Source organism: Neolamprologus brichardi, chromosome 23, assembly GCF_056152115.1.
Source record: "Neolamprologus brichardi isolate AB-2024 chromosome 23, ASM5615211v1, whole genome shotgun sequence".
In the NCBI taxonomy this organism is placed as follows: Eukaryota; Metazoa; Chordata; class Actinopteri; order Cichliformes; family Cichlidae; genus Neolamprologus; species Neolamprologus brichardi.
In genome coordinates, this window is record NC_142125.1 from 31,895,935 (window position 1) to 31,909,578 (window position 13,644).

Here is a 13,644-nt window from a genome sequence, read left to right on the forward strand (position 1 = left end):
AAGAGGAGAACTCGGAGGAGGAGGAGCAGGAGGAAGAGCAAGAGGCCGAGGCGGACGACGACTCGACAGCCCGAACGCTCGCAGACGAGGAGCGCTACTGGGAGGATCGGGAGGAAGAGACCGAGGAAGAGGAGCAAGAGGCCGAGAGGGACGACGACTCGACAGCCCGAACGCTCGCAGACGAGGCGCGCTACTCGGAGGATCGGGAGGACGAAAACGATGAGGTGGCGGACCAAGGGTACGTGGCCACAGAGGATCACGGTTACGAAATACCGTTGCAACTTTGCCAGGACGGCGGCTCGCAAGTCGAGCCGAAAGGCCGAGACGAAGCGACCCGCGAGGACAAGGCCCCACCGAAGAGGCTGTGCGGCGGCGCGAGACGAGGCCTCCTCGTTCATGGCCTACTTCCCGCCAGAGATAGAGGACTCGGTGATCGCCATGACCAACCTGGAAGCAGACAGGCGCAGGCCCGCCATCGACGGATGGAAACCCATGGGCCGCGTCGAGTTCCGAGCCTACGTGGGGCTGCTCGTGCTCACCAGCGTGTACAGGTCCCGGGGAGAGGCCTGCGAGAGCCTGTGGGACGCCGAGAGCGGCAGGTCCATGTTCAGAGCCGCGATGCCGCTCAAGACCTTTCGAGCCTACTCGAGCGCGCTGCGCTTCGACGACAGAGAGACCAGACGAGCCAGGCGAGGCGGCGGTGGCGGCAGCGACAGCTACGACAAACTGGCCCCCATCAGAGCCGTGTGGGACGAGTGGTGCGCGAGGTTGCCCGCCATGTACCGCCCGGGACCGGAGGTCACCGTCGACGAGAGACTGGTGCTGTTCAGAGGTACGTGGTGTGTGTGTGTGTGTGTGTGTGTGTGTGTGTGTGTGTGTGTGTTGCATGCGAATGAGAGGAGGAAGAGGAGCGGGAACGACGACAACACTAGCTTTCTGCTATTGTCGTCGTCGGGTTCTGCGTTTGTGCTTTTACATGACTTTATCGTCCACGCTTGCACGTGTGTTCTCTGTCAAACTCACGTCTCTCTCTCCCCCTCTCTCTCTCTCGCCATCAGGAAGGTGTCCGTTCAGACAGTACATGCCCAGCAAACCGGCCAGGTACGGGATCAAGATATGGGTGGCGTGCGACGCGCGTTCCAGCTACGCGTGGAAGATGCAAGTATACACCGGCAAGCCCGACAAGCGCGGCCCTCCCGAAAAGCACCTGGCCACTTGAGTGGTCGTGGACCTCACCGAGTGATTGACGCCGGGACGCAACGTCATGTGCGACAACTTTTTCACCTCACGCGAGCTTGCCGACAGGCTCTATCGAGAAAGAGGCCACACCGTGCTGGGCACTCTGTGATCGAACAGACCCGAGATCCCCAGAGAGCTTCGCTGCGTCAAGGGCAGGGCCGTGGGCTCCGTCGAATCCGTAGTACTCGGCGGCTCCGCGGGACGAGGACGAGGGCCCGACACAATCATCCTCTCCTATGTGGCAAAGAAGAACAAGAACGTGCTGCTCCTCACCACCGCTCCTCGCTACCACCACCACCACCATCGCTCCGGCCCCGAGCCCCAGCCTAGCCGCCCCATCAGCAACAGCATCAGCAGCAGCAGCAACAGCAACAGCGGCAGCAACAGAAGCAGCAACAGAAGCAGCGGCGGCGGCGGGAGCGGCGGCGGCGGCAGCGCAAAACCGCCCTTGGTGCTGCATTACAACCGCACCAAGGGAGGCGTCGACAACCTGGACAAGGTCGTGAGCACGTACAGCTGCAGAAGAAAGACCTGCAGGTGGCCCGTGGCCCTTTTCCACAACATGGTCGACGTGACGGCCTACAACGCGTTCGTGCTCTGGAGGGAAATTCACCCCAACTGGATGGCGGGCAAGCTCTTCCTCGAGCGACTGGTCAAAGCGCTCGCGCGCCCCATGCTCAAAGCCAGGGCGTTAGCGCGAGGAGGAAGAGGAGGAAGAGGCAGAGCCGCGGCCTGGGGTACTGCCACCGAGGCCGACGCGGATGCTCGTACTACATGTGCCGCCGCCTCTAATAATAACAACGCTACGCCACGCGACTCCTCTCCAGTCAAGAGGCGAAGGTGCCGCGTGTGTCCCAGGAGCAAAGACGTCAAGACCAAGATCCTGTGCCACGAGTGCCGAGTGCATGTGTGCACCAACTGCGCCGTCACGTACTGTCCCAACTGCGCCGCTTCTTCCCACACTGCCGCTCCCCAGACACCACCAACGTCGTAATAACACAAGCGCCCCACGGGGGCCCTAGCGACCCCAACCCTATCATCATCATCATCATCATCATCATCATAACACACATATGCCCCGAGGGGTCCTAGCGACCCCCACCCTATCATCATCATCATAACACACATATGCCCCGAGGGGGTCCTAGCGACCCCCACCCTATCATCATCATCATAACACACATATGCCCCGAGGGGGTCCTAGCGACCCCCACCCTATCATCATCATTATCATCATCGTCATCATCATCATAACACACATATGCCCCGAGGGTGGTCACCAAGACCCCCCCATCACCACCACCATCATCATCATCGTCATCATCATCAATACCATCCTAATAACAACACACACGCTCCTCGGGGGGGGGGGGGGGTGTCACCACGACCCACGCCCCGAGAACAGGCGGGCGCACAAGGGTTAACCCTCTGGGCTCTATGGTGGCCATTTGTGGCCACTTCACTTTTCTTTTTTCAACCATTTTCGCTGTGTTAATGCAAATGGAATGAAACTTCCCAAGGGTCTAGATTTTTTTCAGATTTTTTAATTTTTAACTTCAGCTCCTTACATATATCAAATTGCTCCTCTTGGCTCTATCGTGGCATTTTTGTCCAATTGAAACCCATTATAACCACCTTTTTTGATTCCTTGTTATTGACAGTACTAAATCGTGTAATTAAAGTAAAACTGCTTTCATTCTAAACTCAACACATGAAAATTGTATCTCCAAAAGTTGATTCTGTTGGGTTGAACAATGGGCTGTGCCTGAAACCAGCCCACTGAAGGAACAACAGCCCATTGTTCCTTCAGTGGGCTGGTTTCAGTCATTATGCAAATGTACTGTTTATAAGATTGGGGAAACCTGCAGTCAGCTGAGACTGAAGAAGTCACTTGGATGAGTGACGAAACGTTTCTCCCAGAAAACGCTACGTCCAGATGAACAGAATCAACTTTTGGAGATTTATTTTCCTGGATGATTGAGAATGCATCAAGACATGAAAATTGTAGTTTTTAATGTTTTTTGTTTTTTTTATACCAAATTACATCATTTACCCATTTTTGGCCAAACAAGCAATTTCATGTAATATTCTTAGTTTCCAATAGGGGCGTTTGATGGCTTACCACACTCCAATGGACCAAATGAATGACACAATTTTGACATAGGTTTGATCTTAAGGATCTAATAGTTTGTGTTTGTGAATGACATTTCAGCACAAACATATATTTGCAAGATAGACTGGAATAAATTATGATGTATCAAATATTACATAGGGTGCAGTGAATTTCTGTTGATGCAGGTTATTGAGCTTTGAAGCTAAAAGCACTTTTACTCTTGTGCTTTTCATAAAAAGATACCATACCCAAAATATAAACTCAAAAAAAACACAACCCAATCACAGGACATTTTGCAGAATTCAAACCTGCAGCTGCAGGGCAAACAACAACAAACACTGTTTGTAAACGTGTCCTGGAGTTTATGCAGGTGCAGACGTTGCTACTTCTGTAAGTAAGCCTAACAACTTCCAAATCATTTATTCTGACAATATGGCAAGAAGGTCATCACTGCTTCAAGCACTGTCTATATGATCTGGTCAGAGAGCAAGCACAGGAAACAGTCCTCTGCTCTTGAAGAAAAGACATCTGACCAAGATGAAGAAACTTCCTCTCCAGAAGATGAGGGGACAATCTCCAAAGAGGGTGACTGCATTACCACTGATGATGAGTACTAGCCAGTGCCTGAATCCTCTTCTTTGATGGGGATTGGGGTTAGGGGGCATGGAGGTGGAGGCCGAGCAGCTGATGGAAAAGAATGCAGGAGCTTTTTCTGAGAACAAGGAGCCAGTGACTGAGTGGATCCCTCATGAAAAAAAACCCATGTGGGTCCCACTACTGAAGAGATACTGCTCTACAATCCAGTAGCCATTGGTATCAAAGGAGGGCTCACCCTTTATGCAGTTCCCTGCATTAGCAGCCTGAGATCTACTTTTGACTTTTTTATAACAAAGGAGATCTTTTAGCTCAGGGTTCATACGCCTTTTTCAGGGTCAAATTCAAGCATTTTTTAAGCACTTTCAAGGTCCCTTTTCAAGCTTTTCCAGCACCCCTGCCCCCCCCAAAAAAAAGAAAAAAAAGAATGCATGTTTCAATTCGCATCACCTCAGTAAGACCATGTGAAAATTAAAACAAATCATCCTAGGTGAACTTCAACACCTTTGTTCCTCTTTTGTTACGACATAGAAAAACGCACCACACAAAAATACTGCAAGAGGATACGGTCGCCTTATATACATCGTGTATAAACTCAAAATGCACATTTCACTTCAAAATTAAGATGTGTAAATGTGAACAAATCTACTTGTTAGAGATATTCTTCTCCTGTTGGGAAAAAACTAAATAGAAATAAATAAGTCTTCTCATCAGATATTGATGCTTCTTTCCTGTGTGACAAAAAAATAGGAGATAGATGTTTGTTTGTCGTTTTTTTGTTTTTTAAGTTAATTCCCAATAAAACTGTTTTATTTCTACATTGCTGTCTGTATTATTGCTGAAGTCCTAAACGATCACCTTTAAAGTGTTTTTAAAGTGTTTTGTAAACGTAAACAGGGGGTGGCCATTTTTGGACACGAACAAGCTGAGAGGGAGTTTTTTTGTTTTTCTGTCAATGCACAAAAAATAATGCATATATAATCATTGGTACTGTTAATTATTGCTTTGCATCTAACCTCCATTGTTAGAAAAGGAATTTTATGCTTTCATCAGTTTGTAAATCATTACAATTATATGATCTAACTGGTAATTAACCCTCTGGGGTCAACGGACGCGTCAAAATGATGTCGACGATTAAAGATGACGTAGCAGCGAGACAGAGCCTCACTGAGATTCTGTTTCAATTTGTGTTGAAAGTGCAAACTTCAAACTACATACCAGTTTTTAAATTGTGTCGATAGGCCAAGATTAACCAGAGTTATGATTAATTATATTTGGCATACTTTTTCCCAAGCACTGTTGTCACGTTTACCGCAAGACGAGCAGATAATCACCGGACTTTCTAAAGACAGCGCTCGCATTGCAAGTGAATCCGCTCCCACCCACACTCCACCCACACCCCACCCAACAACATGGCATCCCCTTTCCTATTAGTGGAAAAATTAACCACATCAACCAATCAAAAAAAGATATGGCAACACTGTTAGTAGGAGGTCTGCAGAAAGACAGGGAAGGCGTGACACGCCCACCAGGTCCAGATCTCCACTGCCTCAGGCAGCAGAGCCACATCTCAGGTCTGAGCCCTGGAAGTCAGAGGGGGATGCTGATATTACCCCAGAATGTAGCAGGTTTCAGCCACAGAGAACACCAGGAGTCCAGATAGAGACACTTTGCCCCCAAAGCCCAAAAGATCTTTTCTTATTGTTTTTTGCTACTGACACAGTCAGTACAATTTGTGCAAACACAAACAAAAATGCTACAAAAAAATCAGCATTTAGGCAAAAAATACAAATGGACTGATGTAGAGACAGAACATCTCTATCAGTTTTTTGGTCTCCTGATTTACATGTCACTTGTATCACTTCCAAGTCTCAGAGATTACTGGAGGCAGAATCATATCTTGTCTGTGCCCCTTCCATCCAAAGTGATGATGAGAGACAGGTTACGCAGCATATTTTGGAACATCCACCTTAGTGATCCTGAGGAGGATCTAAAAAATGATGCAAAGAAGAACTCGGAATCTATATGGAGTATCAATATAATTCTTTCACCGTAAGAATCAGCAGGCTTTGGTAAAAAATCATGGAAGTTTTAAGGTCCCTGTGGAAATCCATGTAGGAGATATGACAAGAGAAAAAAGTGCTTCATTTCCAGAGTTTGAAATCTGAAGAAATCTGAGAGAAGGACAGATTTCCTACCCTCAAGCAAACATAATTCATGGGGAAACAGTAAAAGGTGAAAAAAAAAATTCTTGAATCATTAGTGTCAGGAGTGTTTGAAGATATATATTGACACAAGGCTCATGTCTTGAAATTGTTTCGTTCAGAAGATATGATGATTTGAAAATGCATCCCGTTACTGAATTCCAGCTCTGATTTCAAGCAAAACAAAATTCATAAAAAGCTTAATATTTTAAAAAGTATAACAGTAATAAGTACCAAAATTCATAGCGGGCATTAGCAGAAATACTAGAATATTGTAAATTTTGAATGGTGAAAATAGCACAAACATTGTGGAAGTACTTCCATGGCGAAAAATGGAAGCAACTTGAAGAATAATACACGATAAAGAATAAAGAGAAACAGGAACTTAATGCTTTACAACATTCACACAATTACAGCATTCACACAATTACAGTATTCACACAATAAAGCTTATGCAGCAGTAAGAAAACATGGCGACCGAAGATTCTGAAATGCACGGTTCCACAGGAAATAAAGGTGTGGCCTAATTTAACACTCAGTGTTAAAATGCAGAAACAACTAAAATCGACACTAACACTTTTCAGGAATCAACGTGTTATTGTAACTCGATTAGGTGTTGAACTAACTCGGAATGCTGTTTAATTCAACTAACACTGAAAAATCAACACTGGCATTTGGGCCAAGAAAAACGTTTCTCATTCTGCAGCAAACACATGTAACTGCACATACACAACTCAATAGCAGTGTTTCAAAACTTGCCCATGATTTCTATGGTTTTTAAGATATTTTTCAGTATTAAAGTGAAGCTTAGTGATAAATCAGTACGTAGGTAAACTGGAAAACTGCGCTTTCAAAAACTCAATAAATCCTCAGGACTGATGTGTGGCAGAGATCAGTGCTTTCAAAACATTTTTTTTTATTTATACAAATGCGAATATTTCATTTTGAACTGTAATTCTATGTAGCAGAATTAGATTAACATAAAATATAAATCAGCTAATAAATTGTGGTGTTATGTAGCTTCAATGAATTAGCTCCAGTTGTGGAGCAGACTGGAGCAGCCTAGGATCGAACCACCGACCTTCTGGTTAGTGGCTGACCTGCTCTGCCACCTGAGCTACAGCCACCCAGAGTTTTAGTAATAACCAGCTCTTTAATATTGTTCTTGCTATTCTCTTTATGAATTCAATTAAGATCTAAAATAAACAAACATTCAACTTAACGAACAAAAATTGAAACAATTTCAAGAAATTTGTACAAAAAATATTTGAACAGTGGCAACACACAGCAGATAGATGTGCGATTTTTCCCTGTGGTCTTTAGGTCCAGAACCAGATACCACAGGGATGGATCTAGCCAATCCAATCCAAGCCACCTTTACTTATAAAGCACTTTAAAAACAGCTAGCACTGACCAAAGTGCTGAGCATGAAATAGGAAAAAACATAAATACTAAAAATAAAAATACGATAAGGGTAAACAATAAAGAACACAATATCAAAAAGACAATAAAATGAAAATAAAATTAACATTTAAAAAATATTGATTGAGGAGGCCTAAATTGTAATAGCAATGCGTTCCAAAATTTGGGAGCTTCCAATTAGTGATGGGATTTCCGGCTCCTTTTAGCGAGCCGGTGTTCTGACAAACCATCCTACTTTGGCAAAACGTCCTACCATAAGTAGTTTATGTACATTTCTGCTGTCACAGAGTAAATCCAGCACCAATTTAAGTAGGTATGACGGTTTGCCACTTAACCCTGCCCATCAGAGTATACTTGTAGCTCATATGCATACAGACAGGATGGTTTGCCACTTCATTTTACCTGTTAAAGTATGCTTGTAGGTAACATTCACAAAGGTAGCATGGTTTGGCACTTAATTTTACCCATCAGAGTATGTGTGTAGCTGTTATTAACAAAGGTAGGATGATTTGCCACTGAATTTTAGCTGTTAAAGTATGCTTCTAGCTCATATTCAGAAAGGTAGGATTTTTCGCCACTGAAATGTAGCTATTAAAGTATGCTTCTAGCTCAGATTAACAAAAGTAGGACGATTTGCCACAAAATGTTAGCAGTTTAAGTATGCTTGTAGTTGACATTCACAAAGGTAGGATGGTTTGGCAGTTAATTTTACTGGTCAGAGTATTTTTCTAGCTAATATTCACAAAGGTAGGACAATTTGCCACTGAATTTCGTGTTGTGCGCATGCGCAGAAACAACGGGTAGGATGGTTTGCAAGGTAGGATGGATTCCCAGAACATGGCTCTTCCGGCTCGGCTGACTAAAAAGAGCCGGCTCTTTCGGCTCTCAACCGGCTCTTCAGGTTGTTTTGTTGTTTTAATTGATTTATTATTAACAACAATATAAAATTATGCACAAAAGGAATTACTAATGTAAAAAAAAAACCACGTGGTTTTATTTATATATGTTTATATATAAATATATACGGTGGCCCCTAGAGACAAAGCACGTAAAAACTCCAAAGCATGTACAAACTCCAAAACACATTTCTAGCATTAACTGAACTTCCCAAACAGATCTACCTAGATCACTTAAATTACACAATTGAAAGCATATGTGTATTGTTTGTGTATTTATACACAAGCACTCATATATATTCAAATAATTTAAAAAAAGTTCATTTACCTGTTACTACGACACACAATCCGGTCGTTGGTACTTCCTGGCTTGTGTAGCCACTAGGTAACAAAAGCTCAACACTGCCCCTAGCATCCTGGAGCAATTCTGTTGTACGTGCTTCGGAGTGTTTTGGAGTCTTTACGTGCTTCAGGGTTTGTACGTGCTTCAGAGTTTGTACGTGTTTTGGAGTTTGTACGTGCTATGGAGGTTTTACGTGTTTTGGAGTTTTTACGTGCTTCGGGGTTTGTACAGCTTCGGAGTTCATATGTGCTATGGAGTTTTTACGTGCTTCAGGGTTTGTACAACTTCGGAGTTTGTATGTGTTTTGGAGTTTATACGTGCTTCATGGTTTGTACGTGCTATGGAGGTTTTACATGTTTTGGAGTTTCTACGTGCTTCGGAGTTTGTACGTGTTTTGGAGTTTATACGTGCTTCATGGTTTGTACGTGCTATGGAGGTTTTACGTGTTTTGGAGTTTCTACGTGCTTCGGGGTTTGTACAGCTTCGGAGTTTGTACGTGTTTTGGAGTTTATACGTGCTTCATGGTTTGTACAGCTTCAGAGTTCGTACGTGTTTTGAAGTTTGTACGTGCTTTGTCTCTAGGGGCCCCCGTAAATATACTTTTATTTATTCACTCCACATAAAATGTAATAAATAAATCATATAATACAAAAAACAACTATTCACAGTTCAACTTTTAACTATTTAAATTTTCAGCTTTTTGCTTTTAAACAAATTTAAAGTGAAACAACACAAAACACTGCAAACCACAACACAATTAAATATCTTTAATATCTCTCCTCCCAGCGCAAAGCACAAGGCTGGCGTGCAGTGGCGTGTCTAGAAAATTTTTGTTGGGGGGGCCAGGTAGGGGCACAGATTTGGAGAAGGGTGGCAGATGTAATTGGCAGATAATGTTAAAAAAAATTCTACCAACCGTTAACCATAATTCAATAACCCTATAAACCTAATAACCGAATGCGCTTTTAACTTTTATTAGAATAAGATTTTCACTCAACATTTTTGAACATTAAAATACAAACATTTTTAACATACAATTGGCAAATTAGCCAATGCAATGCAAAACTTATCAAAAAAAGAACATAATCTTCTCACAAGCTGGTGTTTGATTTTGAAACAGAAAAGGTGGACCAGGTGACCCTGAATCCTCCCTTAGTTATGCTGCAATAGATGTAGGCTGCCGGGGGATTCCCATGATGCATTGAGTTTTTCCTTTCCAGTCACCTTTCTCACTCACTATGTGTTAACAGACCTCTCTGTATTGAATCATATCTGTTATTAATCTCTGTCTCTCTTCCACAGCATGTCTTTTATCCTGTCTTCCTTCTCTCACCCCAACCGGTCGCAGCAGATGGCCGCCCCTCCCTGAGCCTGGTTCTGCCGGAGGTTTCTTCCTGTTAAAAGGGAGTTTTTCCTTCCCACTGTCGCCAAAGTGCTTGCTCATAGGGGGTCATATGATTGTTGGGCTTTTCTCTGTATCTATGAAGCGCCTTGAGGCGACATTTGTTGTGATTTGGCGCTATATAAATAAAATTGAATTGAATTGAATTGAATTGAAAAGACAAATGAAAAGACTAACATTTGAATTAAACCTGAAAGCAAGTAAATATTTTCTATGCCTTCTTTTGATAATGTTTTCAGTATAAATTGTACACAAATAAACCTCTTGAACTTTTAATAAGACTGTTACATGTTAAGAAGACAAGAAGTACAAAAACATTTGTAAACAGCAGCACTTGTAGTTGCAAAATATTTATGTTTTGAAAAGAGAATATTATCAATGACTTAGAATAGGTGGATCTGCCTGTTACGGTGACGGGTGGCAAAACGTGTTACGAAGTCATCCAGGCTTAATGATCTTGCTCTTTTCCTCTCAATACTCAAAACTCCAATATTGCTAAGCCTCTCATCAGTCATAGTTGTTCGTAGATGATTTTCTATAAGCTTTAGCACTGAAAAGCTACGTTCACAAGTAGCACTGCTGACAGGTAAGGCTAAAGCTATTCGACATAAACGAAAAAGCTGTTGAAACACCTCTTTGTAAGGCTCTAGGAAGGTAGTAAACTCCAAAACACCTGTGTTGCCCGATTGAAGAATTACAAAATAACCCTTAAGCCTAAGGCGCTCTCTCTGCACCCTTCTCTAACTGTCTCAGAGGCAACAGTACACTGTTCTGCAATATCCACAGCTCATCAAAACAGGATTCACTTCTATATTGGTCCAAGGTGTCTTGAAGTGCATGAATTAGGTCTACAGCCTTTGCTAGATCAAGAGATGGAGACTGAAGTACATCAGAAAGCAACTTAATTTCCCCTAGAATTTTTCTAAATGTGGATAAAAAAATTGCCAATAAATGTGAGGTCAATTTGTGCCAACAGACCCCGTGCCTCCACTGATCTGTCATTACTGTTCTCTAAATGTATCTCATGTAGTACTCTTAATATAGCTGGTAATCTGTCCATTACAGTTTTGCATGCACTGTAACGACATGCCCACCTGGTATCACTGAAGCTCTCTAGGAGCCTCTGGATAAATGTCTTTTTGAACTGTGATCCATTTTTTGTGAACATATGAACCTGACATATAGACATACAATTTCTGCAACAATGAAAAAAAGCAGTCAGTTTCAGGGACTGCTTTCACTGCATCAGCGATAACAAGGTTAAGGCAGTGTGCATTGCAATGTACATAAAATGCATGTTTTGCCTCTGTTTTGATCCTGGCTGCAACACCCCTGCATTTCCCTGCCATTACTGACGCCCCATCATATCCTTGGCCTACAAGATTGGGTCGATATTCAAGGCCATACCTTTCCAGACACTGTATGATGTTTTGGGTGAGCCCTGCCGCATCTAGCTGACTTGCTCTCTGGAACTCGAAAAAACTCTCTTGAACAGCCCCATTGTAGTAATACCTTAGTACTAATGACAGTTGCTCTGTTTCCTTTAGGTCTTTTGTTTCATCTGCAATCACAGAGAAGTACTCACTCTCCTTCACTTCTCTGATAATGTCTTCACGTACCATCTCTGACAGACATTCCATTACTTCATTCTGAATGGTGTTACTGGTATATTTTGCATTTTCTGCAGCTTTAGTTTTTTTTATGCAATCAGTGGATTATGCTTAGAAATAAGTTCCATTATCTCTAAAAAGTTTCCTTTGTTTTGTGATGTATCTGTCTCAAGATGCCCCCTTTGGGAGAGGTTTTGCATCGCTGTAAGGAGAAGTACTTCAACAACAGTTTTCATATATATGCGATTTTCCTCTACTGTTTTTTTATATGCCTTGTCAAAGCATCACGCACATGACCGGAAGTGACACACCGAACTGTCAGCAACAGGTTCTCTGAGCAGAAACGTTGGCAAACTTAACATATCTCCTGAAAACGGCAGCGTGGGGAAACCGTCCAGAAGTGGTGGCTCGTCATTTGCGACCTCTCGAAAACTCAGAAGTTGATGTTTTTGAACCGTAGCGGTGAGAGAGAGGAAGGACGCTAGCATCAACTAGCTAGCTGGTCGTCATGGCAACGCTACAAGCATGGGCCCGAAAAAAGTTCTGTCAGCCGAGGAAGGTGACGATATTAAGAAGTCGCTGGAGTTTATGACAGAGGAGATTTCTGCTGTCAAACTGCAGCAGAAAGCCATCCTGGACCTGGTCGAGGAAGTTAAGGCTCCAGAACGCCGAGAAGGATCGGCGGCTGGCGTACCTGGAGAACAGAGTGGCGGATTTGGAGCAGTACACCCGGATGAACGATGTCATCATCACGGGGCTTCGCATCAAACCCTGGTCATACGCCCGGGCGGTCGCCGCTGACAATGTAGGAGGGCCAGGAGAGGAAGATGTCAACTCCACGGAGTATCAAGTGGTTACCTTTCTACGGTCCAAAGGTGTGGAAGTGGATTATAACAACATTGAGGCTTGCCACCCTCTACCCCGAAAAAATGACAGTGACAAACCAGCCATCATTGTGAGATTTGCAAACAGAAAACACAAAACAGCACTGTTAAAACAAGGAAAGAAACTGAAAGGATCCGATGTCTTCATGAATGAACATCTGATAAAAAGAAATGCGGACATTGCCAGGAAAGCACGTTACTTGAAGAAACAGGGAAAAATTCAAAATACATGGACCACCAACTGCAAAGTATTCATTAAACTCAATGGAACACCGGAACAAGCCAAAGTGTTGGTCATCAGAAATATGGAGGAGCTGGACAAATACTGAGGTTCAACTTACTCTGGAGGTATGAATACACATATGACGTGACACACAACACAACACATGGCACAGTCCAAAAGAACTTCATCTGCATCCGACAACAATATCAATATAACTCATTGGAATTCTCTTTATGATAATCTGGAACTGAAAACATTTCGATACACAGACCATAATGTTCTAGACTTAGAAAAGGATATAGACCCGGAAAATAACTTCTTCTACAACATCAGCAATAACTGCTGCTACTTCACTGATGAACAGTTTAAGCACACCATCAACACGGAAAATAAATGATCAATAATCCATTTTAATAGCAGAAGTCAGTATGCCAACTTCAACAATATAAAGGAATATCTAAATGAGTTGACAAATCCATTTGGAATTATTGCCATTTCTGAAACATGGATCAATGCGGAGAAAGGACTGGACTTTGGACTGGAGGGATATGAAGTGAATTTTGTAAATAGAAGGAACAAGAGTGGAGGGGGAGTAGCTGTGTATGTGGATAAAAACCTAAATTACAAGGTGGTAGAAAGCATGACAACTGTAATTGATAATTTATTAGAATGTATAACAATTGAAATTTATAAGGAAAAAGAGAAAAATGTAAT

General features: G+C 43.1%; 1 pseudogene; it reads left to right on the forward strand.

The window, feature by feature from the left end:
- The first annotated feature begins 12,348 nt into the window (after window positions 1-12,348).
- Window positions 12,349-13,049, forward strand: LOC148096265 (uncharacterized; annotated as a pseudogene).
- Window positions 13,050-13,644: the final 595 nt, after the last annotated feature.